Genomic DNA, 19,026 nt, shown 5'->3' with positions numbered 1-19,026 from the left:
GGAAATAACACCACTTTTTACGGTGGCGCTATGGGGGGGGGGGGCGACAGCGTGCGCTGTCCGCAACCGCAGCAGGCAAAAACCGCACCGCCGCAATGGCAGCCGGGCGCAAACTATGGCCTCCCCCGCCCCTTTTTCCTTCGCGGCTCTTTATTATGCTGCTTTTCAAATCGGAGACGCTGTTTTATAGATGCATCTACTACGAACTCGTTGTCGCTCTGGTACAAATTTAGCGTCAAGATTTTTTCCTGTGACTGCCGCTTGAAGTGAATACGGAGCCGGTTTGATTTGAGACCACCAGACTACAGATACCTTATGAATTAATTTTATGGAAGGATATCCATATATATTAAGACCTTTTACACCCAGCCCCTGGAGCGAAACTCGGCCGGAGTCGGGCACACATACTAAGATCACGTCTCCATTCCAATAAAGCTCAGAAATTGGACTATTTTGGCGTCTAATCCATTCTGTTACCCTGACGGCTTTCTTAGACAGCCTACCCTCCTGCTTTGTCGGTCCTCCTATTAACCGGGACTGAACTGAGAGCATATTAAGAGTCTCAGCTGCAAGTGCATCTAATAAATAAGTGGCACAAAGAATACAAGGCTTTGTACTTAGAAACAGATTACATGACCATAATTTTTTGAAATAAGGGTTTGTCTTATAAGATGAATATGTTTAAGATCAAGTTGATTCCTATGAATGTTTATGAAATAAGTGAGCCGTAAAGGGCAGTATAGAGGTGGATGGTATGAATGGTTTGGTATGAATGGTTTTGTATGAAGTACATTTGTTCAATATTGTTGTGATGTATTATGAACACAGAACAAATCAGGCTGCTGCAGATCCCTACACAGAAACTGCACGCTAGCAGAATATCTCACCTCGTTCATAAATGCAGAAGACAGACAGACCCACACCAAATACAGAATAAAGACTGAGACTAAACAGTATAAACAGAAGGGTGCAGACAAAAGCTGACCTGGAAACCACAACAAGCCAGACTCTTTATACAATGCAACAATGGAAAAACAGAAACAATACCATTCCTCTTTAAACATCAAACAATAAAATCAAGAAATATAAAATATCAATCTTAATAGTAAAACCATACTAATACAAAGATACATATGTCAAAACAGCTGAAGAAAAAAGTATACCCAATAATTAGAAACTCGTATTAAAATGTTTGAAAAGTTCCCAAAAATAAATATTTTAAAAGATAAAACATATCAAATAACACACAATAACTAAAACTAAATAAAGATAAATAAAGCTCCTGTTCTACATAAAAGGCAACTTTTGATTTACAGTTCCCTTAAATTGTTGTGGATTAGTGTGGAGAGGAGGGTTGGACAAACTTTATCCTTTCTGTCATATATATATATACACACACACACACACACACACACTCTCATACAAACATTCTCTCTCTCTCTCTCTCTCTCTCTCATACACACACACATACATGCTCTAAAATACTCTTCCCCTCTCTCTCACTCACACACACACTCATAAAAACTCCCTCCTTCTCTCTCATACACACATATGCTCTCACAGACACACTCCCTCTCCCTCACACATACACATACACATTCTCCCTCACATTCTCTTACACACTCATTTTTACACAAACATGCATACCCTCCAGCACTCTCACTCTCACACACACACACTTGCTCTCACACACTCTGCTTAGCCATAGGTGCAGCATGTGTGGTTGTGCAAGGGACACTGTATAGCCATACTTACCTGCACTTTAGAGGGAATGCTAATGATTCCATGAGCCCCCACTGGGAAACTTGAGTGCAAAAGTTATTTTGTTGGGTTTACTGAAATGTTCAATTAAGAATATTATGATTATTAAATATTATTATTAATGCAATTTGTTTCAATGATGTTCTATGGTTTGCTACAGCCATGCAATTCCAAAATAAAAATGTTAAATGTCAAGCTCTGATGTATGTATATGTTTTATACTAGGAGAAGGGGGGTTGGTAGAGGGTGATAGGGAAGCAACATCTGGGGCAGCTGGTGAGTGTAAGGCTGGCTGAGTTGTAGTTTTCTAGAGTTATTTTTTTTTTTTTAATTGCAATAACTCTGTGGATCACAGGTTCAGATGCTCTTTGGGAGTGAAAGCATAGACGCCACAAAAATGTCAAACTCTACTGCTCCAGATAGCAAAGCAAAATATAGATAATTAAATGTTATTTTAAATAAATTAAGAATTGAAACTCTGGTACAATTCAGGGAAGCTTAACTAGACCTGTGAGAACTGGACAGACTCACGTTTATTTCATCCCGTACCCAGCCAGTTCAATGACTTTCTGCTGAGATTCTGCAACATGTGATGATATTTCTGAGGTAAAAGGTCAAATTTTTATCTTTTAACCCTGAACGTCATCAGACTTTATAGTAAAAGAAAACACTTTGCAGTAACACAGGCTATATCCTGGTCAAACACCCCTCACCCAGTGCCTGTTTAAATTAGACAGACCGACTGAATTGTGATGAAAGAGGATCAGAGCCAGTTTGTAATCAACTCACCAGTCCCTAAAAAGAATATATATAGTAGATATAGATATAGATATATAGATATATATAGATATATATATATAGATTATATAATATATATAGATATATATATATATTATATATAGATATATATATATATATATATATATATATATATATAAAGAGAGAGATATATATCTATATATATATATAGATATATATATAGAATCTATATATATATATATATATATATATATATATAGTACCACACACTGTATTTTCGTATTGTACATGAAAACCTTGAGGGAATAGAAATATGTTTATGAGAAGAAACGTTTTACAGCACTGAAAGTCTTAAACCCTAAAGAAAATATATCAGCTTACTGACCCAGAGATAAATGCAATGTGTGCGGATCCCTTGCACATGGTGTATTTGTAATGGGGGTTACAGAAGAATGTGCCCTGCATCCCGGACATCACCACATGTTGCACGAGATGTAGGGCTGGTTAAGAGCAGGGCAGATTTTTATTAAACACCAGAGAAAAATCGATGTGGAAAAAGCTGGCCCAGTCTGTACACGTGTGAGCTGCTGCTGCTGCTGGTGCCTACAGTGATTTACAGGGTCCCTCCCTCTGGAAAGCACCATAAAGCTCTGCTCCTCAAGCAGCCTGCCCTGTGTACGCTGGGGGTTTGGGAAGGAGGCCACAGCCCGATCCAGCAGAGTCCGTGCTCGTGGGGGCCACGGAGTGGTGCAAAATCGTACAGAGGGGGACGGCTCATGGGAAGAAATGCTAGGGGCGTTTCAATTCGCGGGGCTATTATGCTCCGGGGATGTGGGCATTTACTCATAAATACATGGAAAAAAAGGAGGTGGGGGGAAAGACGTAAAAAAACAACTTGCAAAGCCCTGGAACTGCAAGGGGAGCTCTTTGCATGTAGAGAAGTGGAAGTGAATTCGTGCAAACATGGCTTCCTCCTATACATAGTGCAGACTGTAGTGCTGCAGAATTTCTGCAGCCCTTGAGAAGTTCCACAGTGAGCACGGGATTCTCGGGGGCCGTGGCCGTCCGCTTGGGGAGGAAGGCAGGCAGACCGAGGGGCGAGCTGCAGGTGATACCATTTTTAGGGGTCTGGCTTCACACATTCGGGGGCCAGGGTCAGTGAAGAATGAGCCATGCATGGACGCTGCCGCCGCTCACTTACAGGAGGAAATTACAGGGTGCATTTGCAATGCTGGCCTTTGTTTGCAGAGGTAAAAAGTAAAGAAGGGGGGAGGGGAGAATAGGTTTGCAGAGGGCCGAGAAGCCTGAAAATCGTACCAGGATGTCCTAGGTGGTAAAACGTCCTCTCCATCTTTCCATTATAAATTGTATGGCACCGGAAAACGGAAGGCCCGGGTTCCCCGGTTTGAATCTCATACTATAAGGGGTATTTTTGTTCTTGAGGAAGTTGCAAATTCTCATGTTGCCTGCCCCTCCCCCATCTCTCTATCTCTCTCTGTCCCTGTCCCTGTCTCCTTTCCCTAAATGTGCCCTTGTCCATCCTTACTCCTGGGTACTGATGAAAACTGATTCCCAACTCATTTCCACTGCAGAGATGGCCGCCTATGCCATGGCCCCCTAAAGAGTTTGTTAAAAAAAACCTTCACTACCCCCAGTGAGGGTGCCTGCTATTCAAGGGTCTGTCTGTAGGTAATATCATGTTTTTAGATGGATGGTTGGGATATTAAATGGCACGGGCACATCAATGAAGCAAAAAAAAACCACAGCGACTGTGCTTCATCCAGGATTCCCCCACAGCCTGTCTACACAGAAAGAAGAGCTGATCATCCCATATGCATGATGAATAACGTGTTCAGATGCCTAGATATGAAGATTGCTCACTCATCTACACGCAGGTGCTGTCTTTTCCAGCTATTATAAGGCAGGGGGGGGGCTTCTGCACTGTTCCTGATACAGCAAGCTTTCTCCTCCCCTTTACTCTCCTTCCCTTGCTTCAGGGAGGCAAAGGAAGCAGTAGATCAATAGCATCTCCTGACTGAAGTTGCCTGCAGCACTTCCATTTCTCAGGCTGGACACCGATGCTAACTATCAATAGCAATCGCAGGCTGTCTCAGACAGCATTAAGGCTCTCTCTTCTGCATGACTGTCTGGTGGTTACTGATAAGCATCTTGTACACAGAGCAGCTACAAATAAAACAATGCAAGCGTGCAGGCCATTTCTGGCAATTGTTGAAACAGATAATTCCTCTGTTTGTTTGGTTTTTTTTTTAATAAATAGATAAACAGGGCTAGTTAATGCTGAGATTTTTACACATTTCTTGCTGTTTGAAAAACAGAAATTTTGTCATCAACGAGAGACGTAGTAAGGGATTCTTCCATTTTGTATACTAAAATAAAAGTCAACCGCAAAAAAAAAAAAAAAAATGAGGGGATACCTTTTTATTCAACTAATTTAATACATTTCTTGACTAACATTTAGGAGTTGACACTCCCTTCCATGCAGGTGAAAGATGCCATTGCCAGAAAATAAGCAAATCATAGTTCGTATTACAACGGTGGGGTGAAGGGGAGATGGAAACGGGAGGAATGGGGCTTCGTGTCTCACTGGACCACCCCCAGCCACCACACTACATTTAGTGCCAATGAGAAAATGCTTAGTCGTCCTACTGTGCATATTCATCTCGCCTGACTTTTCTACAAGGGAAGAACAACCAAAAAAAAAATAATAAAGACATGGCGCATTCTTTGCAACCAGGCAATTATAAACAAACTAGCCGCAATCAACTTCCTCCAAACTGTCCAGGTAAAGACACCGTCCAGTAGTACAATACTGCTTGGGGGGGAACTAAGGATACAGCAACAGACTTTTCTAGCTGAAAAGACTTTAGTCAGCTTCCCAGAATGGAAGAGACAGCTAGTAAAAGTTCAAAGCTTGTAGTTAGCCCCACATGTAATAATGGCAACCCTGGTTTTGGAGGGAGGCTAATTAATTTGGCAAAAGCATTGTTACTCGTTGAGGAAGTATTTATTCTGTTTCTTAGTGTTAGGTGGATACATGTACAAGAAAGGAGTCATGAAGTACCATTACTTGGTTGGATGGAGAGATAATGTAGACAAACAGGCCACAGCATACTTTCTCATCCGTGACATCATAGTTATTAAAGGCAATAAGGTACGTAGTCTATAGGTGCAGGGAAAGCAGAGTGATACAGTTCAAACCACAGGATAGACTGATACAGGTGAATTTTAAACAGCCTGACGCACTTCAAAACCGGGAGACAAGGACACAAGTTGGGCCGTCCGCTGCACGCACCAATCAAACGTTTTTAAAAAGGGGTGGGGCATAAGGCATAATCTGGGATTCACGTGCATCCATAGCGCACTGGTGCGCACCAGGGTCCCCCGCCGCATAACTTTATTACTGCCATGGATTATATGGATGTGTTGAATCCAAAAGATCTAAGCAAGTCAGCAAAGTTTTAAGGGTTGGGGGCTAACAGGGGGGATTTGGATGTCCCATTCATTAACTGGACGAACTGGGAACAAACTGGGAAAAGCAGCATTGGCATTCCTAGTAAGAATTTCCCCACTTATGCAGTACACGCGGAATTTGCCCGCGCATGCGTGTACATTTAAAATTGAGCGCACATGTACATGTGTCCGGGCTGTCTTATAACATGCACAGACATACACGTGCGTGTTACAAAATGACCGCGTCCCTGGTGCGCGGGCACCTGTTTAAAAGTTACCGTCCTGCTCCAAGATGCAAGAAATGAGATTTGGATGAATTGTTTAGTTAATTCGCCCTGATTACTTTCAGGCTGAAAACAGAGGTCAAAACTGATCATCTCTCAAAAGAGCTCTAAACTCTCTCAAGTGCAGTTCATATTTCACTCCAGCCATCTGATTTTTGAAAGTTCAGAAGCCAGACTGGATGTCCAGGTACCAAAACGGCCATTTCATTTCAAGGGAGCACTATACACAGAGACATTTGCAGCTCTTTTTTTCACAAATATTTTTACAGCTTAGAAAGATTATTGCTGCCTGTATGTCAGCACTGAAAATATGTCTTCAGAACTCATAATAGGCACACAAATAAAGCAGCTGTTAAAAGTTACAGTTAACAGCAATTTTGTTTATTGTAATGACAAGAAAAAGAATACAATGATGAATGTGTTCAATTCACAGTTTATGCTTTCTAAGTAGTAGCTTCCCAAAATGACAAAAAAACTAAAATATTTATGTCTATGCCTATTTTTTGTTTTTAATATGTACGTTTGTACAATTCATATTTCTTTACAGGTCACGATATCTTCTTTTCCACCAACATAAGCTCATCATCACTGGATAATTCTTATACTGGTGCAATAAAAAGTATTAAACAACAATGAAAACACAGCCAAAATCTATCTCAATTAGAGTAATCAATCAAAACAAAAAGACAGTAACATGAACCCGCTAACAAGCATAAAATTTTGTGCTTGTTAAGTGGGTTCATGTTACTCTCTCTTTGCAATAAAGTATAACCAAACACAACTGAAATCTCTATAGCTACATATTCAGTATAAGAAAGCTTTACATATCTTTTAAATTACTTACATTTGGAGGTCAGGGATCTAAGGCTATGCAAGCCACTTTAAAATGACTAAGTTTAGGAAACCATAGACATGTTCAGAAGGGGTAAATTAGGGGAGGATATATTGAGGAGCAAAGGTTATTTGTTGAACATGAGGCATAATTATACTAAGTATGGTAACTACAATACAAACTGTATGGAAAGAGATGTGTGATATTATTAAGAGGATTACCTTCCTCTCATCTATATAAACCACCATAGAAAGAGTTTAGCATTCCACTTATGAATGCCATACTGTGCAGAATGTAATCCGCATTGAAGTGTCTGAAAGGCGGAATATAAATCAAATAAATAAATACCTAAAATGTAGGTATTTCACTATAGGCTTATACAATATTGTATAAGCATATAGACTAATTTATTAATAATAATAATATCAATATTTATTTACTTACCTGCAATTCCATTTACATCATCAAAACATTTCATAAACTAAAGCATGATTTATATATTAAATAGCATCCACATTAAATTTACCAGGCATTACATAAATAAATAAAACAAACTACAATAAATTTAATGAAATAAATGTAAACAATAATAATTAAAATAACACCATACAAACACACAAAAAAGTAAGCATGCAGCAGGAAACAAAGAAATATACTTTTTTGCATTTTTAGTCCGCCTTTCCAAATAATGCAAAAGGCAGCTTGCAGCATTATAGTATTCAGGTACAATAAGTCCCTTCCCCACAAAGCTTATAATCTAGAAGGATAACTTTAAAATATGAATGAGCTCACCAATGAACGCATGTCGGCGGGAGCACACGTAGGTGGGAGCGCACGTGCAGTCATGTATATTATGTATCATGCGCACAACTCTTTGAAAATTCACCTTTTAGTGAGTACCTGAGGCAACAAGAGATAAAATGACTTGCCTAAGGTCATAAACAGTGTCAGTGAGGGAAGCAGGCTTTGAATCTTGGTCTCCCTGTTTCTCAGCCCATTCTTCTAATCACTAGGCCACACCTTCTATTTTACCATAAAAGAATATGTATTTAAAATTCTCCTAGTCCAGCTGTGCCAAGCAGATTAAATAAGAATAAAATGAAGTAGTCACTGCGGCATTAAATATGAGGGCATATATTAGGGGGCCAAAGTGTAACATGAAGAAATAGTTAGTTATACCCTGAAGAGAACTAATAATTTTATGGCTCAATTCAACTTGAGAATGGATGATCCAATATGTATTTAATTAAGTCTAATTCTAGGCCAATGGAGGAAAGGTAGGGGGAAACTAAGAGTGCAGGAAATTGGATTATTTGAACCACATTTATCCTATTGCAACTCATATCAAATCCAAATTCACTTGTCAACTAGGCTAAGTCTAGACCCAGCCTAACTCCATTCATTCCCATTTTAACTGATTTAATTAAACATAAGAAAGGTGAAAGTTGTGGATCAAATGGCGGTGCCAGGCCAGAGTCCATTCTTAGGCAAACCTTCATTTTCAGTCACTCATCAGCTATATAAAATATTCCACTTATGCAGTACATGCTCAAATATTTAGGTTTAATTTAGGTTCCAATACTAAGAGGACTGTAAGCCTTCATACTGAGTGCTCAGAACAAGCAATCCATTCAGACTATAGAAAGTAAAGATTTGGTTTCTGAATGTCTTCAGTTGTTGAAAAACTGCTATGACTTCCATGTCTCTGTTCATCTCACAATGTTATGCACCTTTAAATTCTTCCTTAATCTCCCCTGGTTCTTTATCCATTCCTTGCAGTGTAACTGAGTTGACCCAATCCCTTAATCATTTGATTTTGTGTTGCATCTTTTCTTGTCTGCAAAATTCTTCTTATAGCATATCTAAGCTGTGAACACAGATCTCCAACTGGATTTCATAGGAAAAGAAAATAATCTGTATCATCTGTGTTACTCACTGGGTGTACCCTCATAGAGCTTTCATAGTAATCTGGTTTCAATACAAATGCACAGTTTTATAAAACTTTACTGATCCAAATTGAAAATGTTTGTCTTGTTTGTACTTTTGGATTATACCCTGATTGCCTACAGACCTGATAAAATGCTGTTTGCTCTTTGAGGGCCGATGTAATAAGCAGAGCATAAACTGTGTGCTGAAATTCAGCACATAGATTGTTGATGCATGCACAAAACAATATTAACTGCTAATGTAGTATGCTAATGTATTAGAAGTTTTAAAAAAGCATACGAATTCAAAAATGTGTGCAGAAGACATTCTTGGTGCATACAGAACATGATTTATTTGCATAAAACATGTTTTCTGCACACAAAAAATGAAAACATCTTTGTGTGCACAGTGTCCTCTGTGCATAAAGGATGACTTAACACAATTTATGTATTTACAAAGAAACCTGTTGCACAAAAAAGTATCTCTGTGCATAAAATATGCTTTACATGCAAAAAGATTTGTGCACAAATTGTGATTTTTGCACAGAAATTCCAAATATAGGACTCCCGCACGACAAACTCCAGGTTCAGCCCAATATTAAATCCTGAAAAAAGAGCCCATATGTTCCCAGCCCAATATTAGCCAGAGCAACTTTATTCCAGGAGTTCAATTTCGAATGTTAAGAAACCATGCATTTATATAAGGGAGTGCTAATTTGCACGTACAGTGTTACACAGGTGTGTGTGTGTACATTTATTGTGCGCAAAACTCCTTGTTGAATCAGGAATAAAGTCTATACACAAAACATATGTGCAGAAACCTGTGTAAAACTGTGCATACAGCCCAGTGTAGTTTATTACATCAGGCCCTGACAAAGTATTAGAGCACACATGCAAGGAAAAGAGGCAAAGTCATTAAATAAGGAACCACAGAGAAAGTACTATCAAGCAAGTTATATACAACATGGCTTAAAAAATTCTACACAATAGTAGACATTAGTTGGTTCTATCGACACCAGAAAAAAAATATCTAATGAAATACAGAAGATGCATGGATGTTTGCACCCAGAATATTTGTCTCTGAAAATCAGCAAGTCTTGTGATTGTCTGTCCTCTTGCTGTGAGAATTTGAGATTCTTGAAACTATAAAACAGGAGAACTTAGCAGCATTGTTTGCCTCTGTGAAACATTAGACCATGAATTCTGTCATCAGACTGGATGCTGTAGCCAGTAAATTGTTCATGCGTGCCACTGAAATAAAAAAAAAAAAAAAAGATTAAATTGACCCATCTTCTTGAACAAAATTAAAAACTGTTTAAAATGACTTTACGAAAGAGCGCAGGAATGTTCCCACTGAGGACTCCTGCTTTTTTGTCATTACACCTATTTATCCAATAAGTGTTATTGTTTAATTATATTCAATACCCAAGATTAATGTTGCACTGGTCTGAAATCTCCAGGTTCCATAGGTCAAAGCTATGCTGAGTGATTAATAACGAGAGCATTTCTCCAATGAAATGAAGCCACCACTACTTATGTCTCAAGATATGTAAAATATATTAAAGCAGATTTAAAACACACACACACATGAGGCGTCTTACCGATATATACTTACATAGAGTATCTGGAAAAAGACTCAGAAGGCTTTATAAAAGCTGCTCTTTTAAATTTGATTCATACAGGCTGATAAATGGGAAGGCCAATTTGTAAAGCTTTTACCGGGATAAGCAGCTGTTTACCAACATAAAATTGTTGAAAATTGTTCCCATTTCCTCTCAGATAAAAGAGCAGAGAGACAGGGCAGAGAGAGAGAGAGGTTGCAGAGGCAAACTATGCATGGTTGTGGGTTGTGGTGGGGGGTGGGGAGGGCTTTTATTTAAAAAAAAAAAACAAAAAAAAACCCATGTGTACTTTCTGTGGCTACATTGTACCCACTGCCCTGCAGCCTACAATGCCCAGGGTTCAATGTACCTGCAGGATTGCAAGCACCACGGACATAATGAAGATTCCACCCATAGTTGTGGAATTTTCAAAAGCCGTTTACCCAGATAAATTGACAGTCTAAAAGCCGCCCACTCTTTACCCAGGTACAAATAGGTCTGGGAGTCAACAATGCCGAAAAGTAGATAGACTCAGGGATGGGGTTAGGTTTGCAGCAGGCAGCAGCATGCAAAGTCTGGTGTTTTCCATGGAAAGGGTCACCACACAAAAAGCAGGAGCAAATCTGTGCTCCTGCTTCTTCCTGAGGCACTTTTCAAAAAGGAGAAAATACCCCTTGCACTTGCCCTTTGCAAACTAGTGCAAAACCTGCAGGTAAAACTACCCCATAAGCTTTGCACGTATGCGCGAAGGTTTGAAAATCAGCAGTACTGAGGACAAATTCAATTTTCAAATAGCAATTTACAGGGGGGGGGGGGGAGTGCCTTGGCTGAAAATTGCTCTCTTCTGCCCAGCTGAAAGCATACATGAGTTTCCCTAACATGTACTTTTGGTTGTGTTACAACGAGGAATCCCTAAGGGCAGGTTTAGTTTGGGGAAAGAAAACACTGCATGTATTTGGCATTTTCAAAAATGCATGCACTCTTTTGTCCCCAGCCACCCCTTCCAATAGCAGGTGCAAAGTATTCAGCCACTTTTAGCAGGCACACTTTGCCATGGCTAATTTCAAAGGGAATCATGTATGTGGTTTCCTTTTGAAAGCTTGTTGTATGCAGGCATCCAAGCTAAAAGTGCCCTTGCAATTTGCAAATAATGTAGGCTGGTCAAACCTGCCCCCAATAAAGCAGGACCATGGCAGAAAGTCCAATCAACTCTGAGAAATTTTTAAAATAAGGGAATGACCATAGTAAAAAAAAAAAAAAAAAATGCCTTTTATTGAACTGGTAAATGTGTATGTATATATATAAAGAAATTAAATAAAGTGGGAACAAATTAAGACCCAGGAATAAAAGGAAAAGAGAATACAATTATGTAGAGCTAGTGCTCTACATAATTAAAATTTATTAAAATTGATTATTACTAGATTATTTTTAAATGCATATTTTTGTAGCACTGAAGAATGCAATGACTTCATTTGTATGCATAAAGTAATGGTATGAGGATAGAGAAGCATGCACCAAAAAGATTGTTTTATTGTAGAAAGAAACATAATTCATAACCATTCATGTTTACAGGGAAACCAACAGTTTCCAATGTCATTCAGCATATAATAGCAACTATTACATGGGATTTTAGAGAACCAAAGAGGAAGGCAACTAAATCTGACTTGGCGAAGGAGGGATATCCTACAAGCACTCAAAACTTCTAAGGATGGCAGTTGAGATATCTCTGAGCAAGCGTGGCCAGTGGCCAGGACAAACTGACCAAACTAAAGGAGCCAATTGGTCTTTCTTTGCCACCATCTGTCATTAACTATGTAAGACACTAAGGGGCTGTTGCAATGCAGTGCACTCAGCCAAGTGCAGTTTAACCCATGGTTGGACACGCGTTTTGGATGTGCATCCAAAACCCCTTTTGCTACCAAGGGGATTAGGGCATCCAAAATGCGCGTCCAACCCCCCCGCGAAACTAATAGCGCTCATCACATGCAAATGCATGTTGATGAGGCTATTAGCTAGTACCCCCGATCTAAAAAAAAAAAAAGTGGGCATGACGCGCACATTTTAAAGCTCAAAAATTAACGCCAGCCCAGAGCTGGTGTTTTCAGGCATCCCAAGCCATGCTCAGAAGAGCAAACATTACGGCTTTTTTTGTGGCTCCTCCTACTTAATATTGTTGCGATAATAAGTAGGAGGAACCACAGAAAGCTGCAACAACAACAAAAAAATCTTGACGGTGGTCCGGTTAGGAAAAGGGAAGCTCAATTTATGAGCGTCCCTTTTCCTAACCCATGGCTGTGCATGGGTTAGGAAAAATGGACGCTCAGAAAATTGAGTGGCCGTTTTCCTTACCTGCGCACAGCCGCTCCTCCTGGGCACTCAATGGCATGGACGTGCTAGGAGACGCACAAATTATCCATAGCACATCCCTTTCAGCGCACCAGCTAATTAGAATATTGGATGCAGCGCCCAAGTGAGAGGATGTGCGCACGTTCAAAAATCACGTGTCCAGGTTGGATGCACGGGGGTTTTTTTTTGCGTGCGTGATATTGCATCGCCCCCTAATTTCCAGGTTATGCAAATGCAGTAAAGTAGAGATGTGCATCGGGTGCCCGATCGTTTTCGCTTTCAGGTTCGTGTGGCCACGGGAAAACTCCCATTAGCGCGCACTAACAAAAAAAAAACATTATTTTTGTTAGTGTGCGCTAACCCCATTAGCGCGCGCTAAGCCGAAAAACGATTTTTGAATGAAAATTCAGGGAAAATGTGATCGTTTTTAATCGGTTTCCCAATCCGTGACGATTTGGGCAATATTGTACGAATCTCCTAATCGTCAGAAAACGATTGCACATCCCTAGTATAAAGTCTCACCCGATGCTTGCATTGTGTACCTGCTGCAATCCAAAATTCTAATGCCAATGCATGGGCTCCTCCCTGTCTGTTTCACACCCTCCTGCAGTGTTCACGTCACATTACTAATATACGCACTCCAGCCACAGTGCCTGAAGGCAAGTGAAAGCAGGCAGCCAGAAAATAAAAAAATAAATAAATAAATAAATAAAATAAATAAAATAATAAAATAAATAAAATAATAACCCAGCAGTATCAGCTTAGGTGTTTCCCCACAGTCACAGACAACCAGAGCTGTCTTGTTTCACAGGTTAAGGTGAGACCAGCAAGGGAGGCGATTCAGAAAGGCAGTGTGCCCGGCAGGAGGGAGCTCCACGTGCCAGGGCAGGACGCCTCAGTGCAGCGTTCACTGTCCCATGAACAGCTGGCTGACTTTTTTTTTTTTTTTGCAGGATATTGCATCGAGTCATTCCGATTTGATTTTGTGCTACACCAAAACGTTTGAAATTGCACATTTGTTTTCTGTTTTTCTTTCGTACTTTTAAAATACACAGCAGCCAAAGGGACCAAAAATACAATTGCAAACATTTGTTGTTGTATTTTGTTTCTAGCAAGAGGAGCTAGTGAAGTAGTGATGAACCCGCGCGAGTCTTACAGCACCACAGAAGGTGGGGGAGCCCCGGCAACGTCCACAGTTTCTGAGCTAGAGGATGGTCTTCAAGTCCTAATCGACCTGCCAAGCAATAGTTTGGCAATGCACTTAAAATTAGGGCTAACATGCGTCCCTTTTTTTAGTCACTCCTGCTAATACCAATGCAAAGGTAGTTTTTAAACGTGACATGTATAACGCGGTATTCATTAATAAAGACACAGTGGGGAAGGAGGTGCAAATTTAAGGTGCTGGCAAGGTTTCAAACACAAAATTCTTAGTGTTTGTTTTCGTTTACCAATACGAAACAAAAAAAATAGTAACTGTTTAGATAATTATACATATGCGAACGTTTATTTGTACTTTTTTTTTTTTAATCGTTCTGCTCTTTTGGATTTAAAACTGATAGGGAAAACCAGAGCAAAGTGCAGGGAGCTTTACGTCTACTGCAATGCCCTACACATGCCAAGCGACTAAGCCGTCAGCTCCCCTCGTATTAAGGACACGGCTAATAAATGGATCAAGCTATGTGGACGTTTTATTTTCTAAAGCTTTACCTCTAACAAGGAAAATCTTTTTTTTTTTTTTTAATTTACCTTGTTAACTTGCTGATTCATGTTAAGCTAAGCTGACAGCCTTTAAGAGACGTTTTGTGTAATATCTGAAACGCACATGTTTAATGTCCGAGTTGTAAGAACAAGCAAACACCGCTAAAATGAATAGATTAAAAAAAAAAAAAAAAAGCAAAGCTGTGTGCAGGCTCTGATTGATTGGATGGGGGGGATTGATTTTATTACTTTGCCCCTTGTTAGGAGTGACAGCTGTAAATCTCCTGCTAATCATTTTTAAAGCACTTTCATCCGTAAAGCTCTAAAAGGACATCTCTAGCTAGGTGTAAAAATGTATTTGGTCATCGGGTCAAAGAGAAAGCAGCAAGTGTAGAAGGAGGCAATTGTGTTAAACAATTTCACCTTGGCTGCTTGTAACATTAGTCTTTTTTTTTTTTTTACCAGATTTCCCCTCTGGTCATCTCGAAAAGGCTCCATCAGTTTGGTGCTATTTAGTTCTGTGCCTTCAGCTCCCCCCACCCCCCAAATTGCTTATGATTCAATTATGTGGCCAAAAGCTGTTTGGCGAGCAATGATCAATTATCGGTTGTCAGTAATAATGGAGAAGGATTAAATTCGGGCTCCCTTTTCTGACTATCGATCATCGAGCACTACATTTTTAAAAGAAACCCCGCAGAAAGGGACCATTCCTTCAGCGCACAGGAGCGGATCTCTATGCCCCTTTCAGTAGCGAACCAGATGACACATTGTTGATATGAATGCAAGAAACCACTGCCGTATCAGCAAGGGTCGTTTTAAAAGAATATCTATATGTATACACAGCGCTACAAAGGCGCGGATGGGAAATGTATTTTCAATAGGTAACGTGACAAAAGGCGTGCAGCACTCCAGTTCCCTATCCACTATACATACAACTTTCTCCAGGTTTTATGCAGCATATATATAAGTGACGTGCATTCAGGACTCGATATAATTATAATATAACTAGGATGTGCATCTGCATGTATCCCTCTGTATGTCTTCTGAAATTAATTAGCCGGAGTCCTGACCCATATGAGTCTATGATCCTGTTTTCATATTTGTTGTAAGTAAATGTGCGTATGTCACTGGAAATTTTAGTTTAGCTATACTGACCTACAAGTGCAGCTTTTTTTTTTTAATCACTACTAAAATGCTTTGATGGGAGCAAAACCCAGCGCCCATGTTTGAACAGGTCCATTTCTATCACCGCAGGTTGATTTGTGTTGTTGATGTTGTTGTTTTGTTTTGCTTCTGTAATGAGGGCAATGTTTAGCTTAAGTGCATTCAACATCTTTAGCTGAGACTTACGGTGACAATTCACAGAAAATATGACGCCAGTTGGATTTTTTTGTTTTTCTTCACCCCAGAACGTTATTCATGACCGAGTTTAAGCAGCTTTTAACTCCTAAGCGTTGAACCAGTTCTAGCTGATCACAAACCTTTAATAACAATAATCCAGCCTGTTTATGCGTGTGGCTTCTCGTTTAAATCGTCTGGCACCCAAATGAACTGCAAATCATCCCCTGTTTACAATCTCACCTCTCTGCTCATCTTAATGAATTACAGATCGATTCCAGCTTTTCCCAAGCCCAGGCTTCATTTGCATCCAATAACTTTTTTTTAGATCTCGAATCTCACCTAAGAGAGATCACTGAGCAAAAATGATCTGTCATTCCAGGGGGGGGGGGGGGGAACCTGTAGCAAACAGATCCAAATATTTATTTGTAAACACTCATAACTTGTGAAGAAAACAATGACACTTAATAGATGTATTGCTATAAATAATAAAGGCCGATTCTCTTCCCTCAGACATCTTCCGTCTCCAAAGACAGAGAGAAAAACAAAACAAAACACAAAAAAAAAAAAAGTTTAATAACGAAAGAAGCATACCAGACAATTAAAATAGTAATAAACTTGTCTAGAAATGGTTAAAAGGGGAGAATAAAAAAAAATTCAATTTTCAGCCCTCCTAATTAACGCGCGAATAATTGTGTAGATGTAAAAAGTGCTCTATACAACAGGGTTAATGTGAAAATGTAAATAGTAATTAAATGAACTGTACATACAAATAATGGTTTCCTAGGCTGTACAGGATAGCTGTGATCTTCGAATCATTATATAAAACTGTATATATACACATAAAGCCTAGCATAATATACCTTGCAATGTGTATGATAGATAGATAGATAGATAGATAGATAGATAGATAGATTCGCACTGTTTCAGTGTAAGGGGGTTGACAACAAGCACAGACTATATCCATCTCTGCCGCATGAGCTCTTTAAATATTCAGTGAAAAATAATGGCATGTGAAGTGCCACGTATAGAAACATTATTATCTCCATCCTTCAACATCATCCCCACTGATAGCTGCGTTTGTCTTTTTATCAAAAACTACTGTACAAAAAGCACTGCCCGAAAACAATTGCCATTCGGATGGAAAAAAGATGACTACGTCTTTGGCGAAAGTTTGTTAGGATTTGTTTCCCGATCTTTGGTAAACATTTGCCGTAGTACAAGCGGCGCTAACAGAGAGAGAGACTGTTTAGCTGTCAGAGCCCATTTTGGAGATATTTCTTGCTCCCGCCGCCTAATTTGAAATTGAAATCAGCTTTGTTTTGCGTTTACGAGTGTTTGCTCACAGTGATACGGGAACAAGCGGTTTAAATTCAGAGGAAACAACCCGTCAGGGCCGGGACGTGGCGCTGATACAATGGAAGAAAAACAAAAATTACTGTTGCTAAAAAAACAACAACAACAACAACAAAAAAAAACCCCAACCCTTTTCCTTTCAGTTACTGCTTTTTCTAGGCGCATAAAATAAAACTAAAAAGACTTTTTCTAACTTCTGGAATATTTTTTGTTACAGTGCCTTTTTCCCCAATTGCTTGTAAACTGTAATTTAGTCGAGTTCGTGCCTATATATATATATACATTAGATATGTATGCAGAATATTCTACATTGACCATCAATTATATTTGTTCGTAACATAGCATTATCAAATTGCATGCTTATATGCAGCCTATTATTGCATTATGGAAAAGTGTAATAATGTTCATGTAATCTGCCATATATTTCTTAGGACTTTCCAAAGCGAGAGTTTAAGTGAAGTCCTTTCGTAAAAGAACACTAATGGGCTGCTTTTTTGCTTCCAGAGATCAGCTGGATTAGCGGGGGGGGGACGACACAGGACGCTTTTGGACACGAAAGCCGCCTTCAGCAGCCGAGCCATCCAATAAAGGCCATTTCGGGGGAGCAGGAGGAAGCAGAGCGCTCGCTTCCGTGCGCGCAAACTTAAAAAGTCCGGCGCCGGTCTCCCTCCGCTCCGCAGGGGCTGCCGACCGCCGAGCCCCCCAGGCGACGGGCTCCCTCCGCCCTGATTGACACTTCCGGCAGCCAATTGAGGCGGGGCGGGGGCGGGGCCCCAGGCTTCCCTGCCAAGCACCTGGAGCTCCTTCACCTTTGCCGAATTGTCCTGGGAATGTGTGCGAGGTAAAACTCTGCAGAGGGGAGGGAGGGGGTTCCCCCTGGTCGCCTTACAAAGCCAGTCGGCTATATATGGAAGGCACCAAAAAAAAAAAAGCGAGGGAGAGGGAAATTGGAGGAATGCACTCTTTAAATTGCTTAAAACATCCAACTGCAGTGCAATACGGTAGAGCCTGAGCCGGTAGCAAGCGCCTGCCTTGTAAACAAAAAGTTGGGAGAAGTTGGGACTGACAACAGTTGCGAGCGTTGCAACTTTCTCTTAGTGCCGCTTTGCAAGGGAAAACGAAAACAGCAACAAAAGACATGCATTAAGCTTTTATTTTATTTTGGGGTTGGTTTTTTTGTTTGTTTTTTTTTCTCCATTTCTGGGAAGATCGCGTTTCTCTGAGACTAGCAGGGGGATCACAAAAGTCAGCGCGCATTTCACCAAGCCTCTGTACACAACAGACCCATCTGACCTTTTTCGTTTTCTGTGGGGGTTTTTTTTTTATATAGATTTTCTTGAAAAGCGCCGGGCACCAGCAAAAGAAAAAGCAAAAAAAAAAAAAGCCTTTAAAACATTCCTGTAGTAAGGAGGGCTGGCGTGAGAGTGCCAGCCGGTTGCTAAGAGGGTTAAAGTGTATGCAAAGAAGCCTCCGAGATCCCGCCCCGGCGCGGCTGATTGGGCGCGAGCGCAGAGAGACAGGGGGCGCCGGCGAATCACGGCCTCTAATTGATTAAGGCGAGCTGGGGAGGGGGGGGGGGTTTCGAACGCTGCTGGCCATGTGCCAATCGCCTTTCAAAGAGCGACCCCCCCTCCCCCCCTTTTCTATGATTAATC

This window comes from Rhinatrema bivittatum, chromosome 7, assembly GCF_901001135.1.
Source record: "Rhinatrema bivittatum chromosome 7, aRhiBiv1.1, whole genome shotgun sequence".
NCBI classification, from domain to species: Eukaryota; Metazoa; Chordata; class Amphibia; order Gymnophiona; family Rhinatrematidae; genus Rhinatrema; species Rhinatrema bivittatum.
The sequence above is the reverse complement of the archived record's forward strand: the minus strand, read 5'-3'. Positions refer to the sequence as shown.